Source organism: Marmota flaviventris, chromosome 3 (genome assembly GCF_047511675.1).
Source record: "Marmota flaviventris isolate mMarFla1 chromosome 3, mMarFla1.hap1, whole genome shotgun sequence".
NCBI lineage: Eukaryota > Metazoa > Chordata > Mammalia > Rodentia > Sciuridae > Marmota > Marmota flaviventris.
The window spans coordinates 166,558,330-166,564,329 of NC_092500.1; positions in this window are offsets into that span (position 1 = coordinate 166,558,330).

Genomic DNA, 6,000 nt, shown 5'->3' on the forward strand with positions numbered 1-6,000 from the left:
CAAAGTATATTCACACTAGTTTGTGTCTTCATATATGTACTTTGGATAATAACGTTCATCACATTCCACCATCATTTCTAACCCCATTTCCCCTTTCTTTTCCTCCCACCCCTCTTCCCTATCTAGAGTTCATCTATTCCTCCAATGCTCCCCCTCCCTACCCTACCATGAATCAGCCTCCTTATATCAGAGAAAATATTCAGCATTTGTTTTTTTGGGATTGGCTAACTTCACTTAGCATTATCTTCTCCAATTACATCTGTTTATCTGCAAATGCCATCATTTATTATATTTTATTGCTGAGTAATATTTCATTGTGTATATATGCCACATTTTTTAAATCCATTCATCTACTGAAGGGCATCTAGGTTGGTTCCACAGTTTAGCTATTGTGAATTGTGCTGCTATAAACATTGATGTGGCTGTGTCCCTGTAGTATGCTGTTTTTAAGTCCTTTGGGTGTAGACTGAGGAGAGGGATAGCTGGGTCAAATGATGATTCCGATCCCAATTTTCCAAGAAATCTCCGTATTTCTTTCCATATTGGCTGCACCAATTTGCAGTCCCACCAGCAGTGTATGAGTGCACTTTTTCCCCCACATCCTCGCCAACAATTATTGTTGTTTGTATTCATAATTTTCTTGAAATTAGATCTTGCTACTTTTTTATTTGCTAAGTTACCTTTTGCACCTATCACTAAATTTCCTGAACATTCCCCTGGAACAGATGGGAAATAGCCCTGTACATTTATACATGTCTGGTGTCCTGCCCCTTTCTTTTTCTCTTGATGAGCATCTTCAGAAGCATGTTTCATTGGTTACAGTCAAGGTGCTTTCTCTCTAAAAAGATCACCACCTCTAGAGAGAGTCCAGTCGCTCTACCTGGAGCTGCTATCCCGGGGATTCAGTCTCACTTGTTAAATTCCACAAGTCTTCCATGTTGGAGTCTTGTGATCTAAATCTCATGTTATCCTCCTTATTGCTTAATTTGTGGTGGAGTGGGGCATCCTGGGGCTTCCTGGGAAAGGTAACCAAGAAGGTAATTTTGTAGGCATAGTGAAGGTATCAAATATCTATTTTACCCATGTACTTTGCTGATAGTTGGGTTACTACAGAATCTAAGTCTGGCATCAATTTTCTCTAATATTTTTGTGGTTTTGCTATATTGTTTTGTGGGTACCACTGTTGTTAATAAGATTTTTAAAGACGATGATAATTCTTTTGTAACTGAACATTATTATTATTATTTTTACTTTGTTGCTTGAAATATCTATATATTGTAGAAAGGCTAAATCAAGATAATTAATGTGCACTCTATCTCACATACATATTTTTAAAGATGAGAATACTTAAATCTACTATCTGAGCAATTTTAAAAAATGTAATACATGGTTATTAATTGTATTTACCATGTTGTATCAAAAATGTTCTTATATACTAAATCTTTTCCTTGTATAGTAACTTACTCTTCCATTTCTTTTTAATTTTAGAGGATATCAAGCATAAAATATTGCTCATAAAATATGCTTCTGGGCATGTCACACAAACATATAAGAAATAAACTTGTCAAAGAACACAGGGTAATCTCTGTCCCTTGAGATTTTTGTGCTCCGTGTTGGGCATGAGATGTGACCTAAACATTCCCCCAGGGAATGATTTCTCCATACCTCCTGTCTTTGGTCTCAGAATGAAAGGAATTGTTTTTAAATGCTCTTGTGGTTTCATGGGTAGTGTCACCAAGGACATTTGAGGATACTGCTTAAGTGAGTGGGAGGATATGAGTGGTAGTGGCATGTACCTAAATGTCAAAAGTTCTTTTACTTCCCTTTTCAAATCCTTAGCGTGTGGGCCATCAAGGCTTGCATCATGAAGTATTATTTTCCAATACGACTCAATATCCATTTCTTGCTTCTCTTCAGGTTTAAATTGTGGTTTTGGAGTTACTCACGGATTAGCGTAGTATTTGCAACAATTGCTCATAATGGCTGAAGAGCGTTTTGCAATTTTAAACAAAAATACTCTTGAATTTGTGCATGTGTGGGTCTAGACATAACATTGTGAAATGTGATACCAATTATTCATTGGCAACTAGATGGACATTGAATTGAGGATAGGTTTATTTTTATGCTCTATGTAGTAAAATATAATTAAATAAAATCCAGCTTTTTCAAAATAATTTTGATTTTAAGTGTTGGGCATGGTGATGCACACCTGTGAGCCCAGCTACTCGGGAGTCTGAGGAAGGAAGATGGCAAGTTTGAGACCAGCTTCGACCACTTAGTGAGACCCTGAATTCAATCCCCAGTATCAAAAAATATATATATTTTTAAAAAAATTTTGAACTGTGATATGATGATTTGAATCTTTCTTTTTATTTAAATAGATCATTTTGAATACTTTGGAAGAAATAAATTTTGAAACACTTTATAAAAATAAAGTCTCTTTTTAAATTTAAAATTTTTTTGTTGGAATTGTATACTTTGATAGAATTACTTTTTATTTTTAAATCTCATCACTGTCAATAGAGTCCGAAGCATATGGAAATATCCATTACTACCACTGTGATTTTGCTACAATAAAGGCAAAGAATATAAAGTTTGTGGAACAGTAATGATTATGAATCATGTATGACTTTATTACTGAAATAAAAATTGCTAGCCCAACCACAGAACACAGGATTACGGGAATAATAATCATATCCAATCATTTGACTTTCAGTTATTTAAACCCCTAGCTTTACATATGTTTTTCAAATTTGTTGTTGTGAGAGTATATTCATCAAGATAAGAGGAGAGTAAGAATAGTGTTGAAGGATATTTTGGGGAATGGTGTTTTTCTTATGGTGTCTTAGCTTGATTTATAACTTGCAAGTATTTAAACCTATTGGTTCATGGGTAGTGTCACCAAGGACATTTGAGGATCCATTTACAGTCCCGCCCTAGGAGACTCCAGGTCCTGGTCAGGTTTAAGCCCAGGATGGAAATCTGCTGAGCGTCTTACCCAGACCCCTGGCTGCTTTCCCACCTTCTGCTACCACTCACCCCTCCTCTAAGCTGGCATGGGAAACAAAGATTGTACAGGTGTAATGTCAAATTTATATTCTATAATCCACAGTTGAGGCAGAGAATAACAAGACACTCTCTGCATGTTCTACTACTGGTGGGGAGGTGCATTGTCCCATCTTTGAGAAGGGACTAATGAAAATCACTCCTTGAGGGTAGAGCTGACATAGAATTAATTGTTCTCTTTAACAGAATGCCTTCCCATAGGGAGTGTTTTTGGAAAAAGTGAAACTTTTGCAAGAACTGAGGGATAAACAGGATTTGCCCAGAAAAAAGGGCAGGAAGAATCTGTTCTGAGAATGCTCCTGGGGTTCAGGTAGGAAGGTGCACATGTGTACCTGTGTGCATTTGTGCATGTGTGTGAGAGAGGAAGAGGAGGCGGGGGAGGGGGCGGGGGAGACTTGAGCTTGAACGAACTGGAGAGTGTGCTGGAGAAGAACGAGGAAGAAGATGGATAAAAAAGGCCCCAACTGGTGCAAGACCTTGGGAAAAAAAAACATTATTTTCAGGTTTCATTATGAGTCTGTGGAATGGAGAGGATAGGATGCCGTTAGAAAAAAAGGTGATTTAATGTGTAATTGTGAATTTTTGTAATTACTTCCAATCAAGCAAAACAAAGAGGATGATTAAGACAGCGCCCATTTGTAAGAAATTGGAGTTTTAAGGTCTGGAAGGCTCCAGGGTAAGCAGGAAGCAGAGCACATTACCCGCCCCACAACCAGGCTCTTTTCCTAAAGACATTTTTAAGAGCCAATTTTTTGAGTGTCTTTGCTTAACTATAAAGAAAGCAAAGAGAGGCAGGAAGGGTGAGGGCCAGGAAAATTTGAGATGATTTTTCCCTTGTTATATAATGAAACTTAAAAAAAAAAAAGGAGATAAGAGCATCAGTCAATCAGCTTCTTTGATTCTGGGCCAAGTCGAAACGTCCTCTGTTCTGTTTTTTCGTTTTTAAAGAGCTTAATGTTAACCAACTCTAATCCATTTAGTTCTCCTTTTGGAAGGACATTTATGCTCATAAGAAAATGCAACACCTGTCAAAGAAAATCTTGTGAAATCGAGAAGATAAGCAGTTTTTATGGAAATGAATACAAAACAGAACCCAGCAAGTTTATCTCCAGTCCTCTCTCCCAGCCCTAAGAATAGTGCTGAAGAATGTTTTGGAGAAAAGAACTGGTCCAAAGCCCACCCTCTTTTGTAAAATACAATAAACACACACCCTGGGGATCGCCCTGTAAGTGTAAAGCGTTGGAATAACAGTAAGGGGCTCCAGAGCTGGCCCTGTTATCAATTAGCTATGTGACTTTGGAAAACCCATGTTTTCCATGTTTGGAAAACCCAGCACATTTTCGTGCTTCCATTTTCATGTGTGAGGACTGAAAGAGTGGAAACAGATGATCTCCCAGGTGCACTTCTGGAGTAAGAAATGGAGGGCCAGAGGGAGGACGGGAGGATTTGTCAAGAGAAGGCTCAGGTGTTAGGTGGGTTCACTGCTGCTGGCAGATCATGGCTTCTAAGCCTCACCAGCTGATGGAGCAAGAAAATATATGTGTATAAACTAACCCACTCTATACACATGTCCACAAATACTTCCCAATATAAATAGTTTGCAGTGGCAATTTGGGTGTCCGTCTGATTGGATTGAGTAGTACCTAGAGGGCTAGTGGAGCATGACTTCTGGGATGTCTGTGAAGGGATTTCCAGAGAAGATTGACGTGAGGGTCAGTGAACTGAGTGGGCAAGACCTGCTTTCAGTATGGGCTGCCCCATCCCATTGGGTGGGGGCCTGGGTGGAAGAAGGAAGCATCAGAAGGGGAAAAACCCCAGCTTTTCTTTCTGGGGTGAGTGCATTTCCCCTGCTGATGTCCTTGGACATCAGACTCCAGCTTCTTCAGCCTTCAGACCCAGGGACTTGCAGCAATGGGCCTTCAGAGGCTATTGGGTCTTTGACCTCAAACGGGATGTCACAATTGGCCTCCATAATTCTAAGGCTCCCAGCTTTTTAGACTGAGGTAGGAGGTATGCTACCCGTCTGGCTTTCCAGTTTGCAGACAGCCTATTGTGTCACTTTGTAGCCTCGGCGGTCCTGTGAGCCCCTGCTGTATACGAATATTCTATTGGTCCTGCTTCTCTGCGGAACTCCGACTCACACACATCTGTATCTATAGTAAGCTAAACCTGACTTCAGACTCCTGCTCTTTTCATTTCCAGGTGGATTATTCCAGCTCACTCCTCTTGCTTATCTGTCATCTCAGCAGTGAAAACCTACCTCCCACAATCTGAGATCTGTTTCTTTTTTCTTTTTTGGGTACTGGGGATTGAACTCAGAGGCACTCAGCCACTGAGCCACATCCCCAGCCCTATTTGGTATTTTATTTAGAGACAGGGTCTCACTGAGTTGCTTAGTGCCTCACTTGTGCTGAGGCTGACTTTGAACTCAAGATCCCCCTGCCTCAGGCTCTCAAGCTGTTGGGATTACAGGCAGGTGTGAGCCATCATACCTGGCCTGAGATCTGTTTCTTGAGTTGTTCGAGTCTAGTGTACATGCATAGTGGAGTCACAACTGCTAACCCACACCTCATGGGAAACAATTCTATCAGCTAGAGTGCAGTGCTTATGTACAATTGTTTTTACCTTTGATCTTTCAGACTCCTATTCCCGTGTTATTTTGGTTAGCATGTTCTTCTTTACGCCCTTCATTGACATTGTTTCATACTTTTATCACATTCTGTATTCCATCTTGGGGGTCCCCCAATCTCCTAAATGATTTCAAATTTTTTTTCGTGGATTGGATTTCATTCTTTGTGCTATGAAGTTCTGTGTGTTTTGACAAATAGTATAATGTACTTACCACTGTAGTAGTCTCATACAGAATAATTTTGTGACCCGAAAAAGTCACCTGTGCTTAACCATTAAGCCTCCTTTCTTCCTCTGACCCCTGCA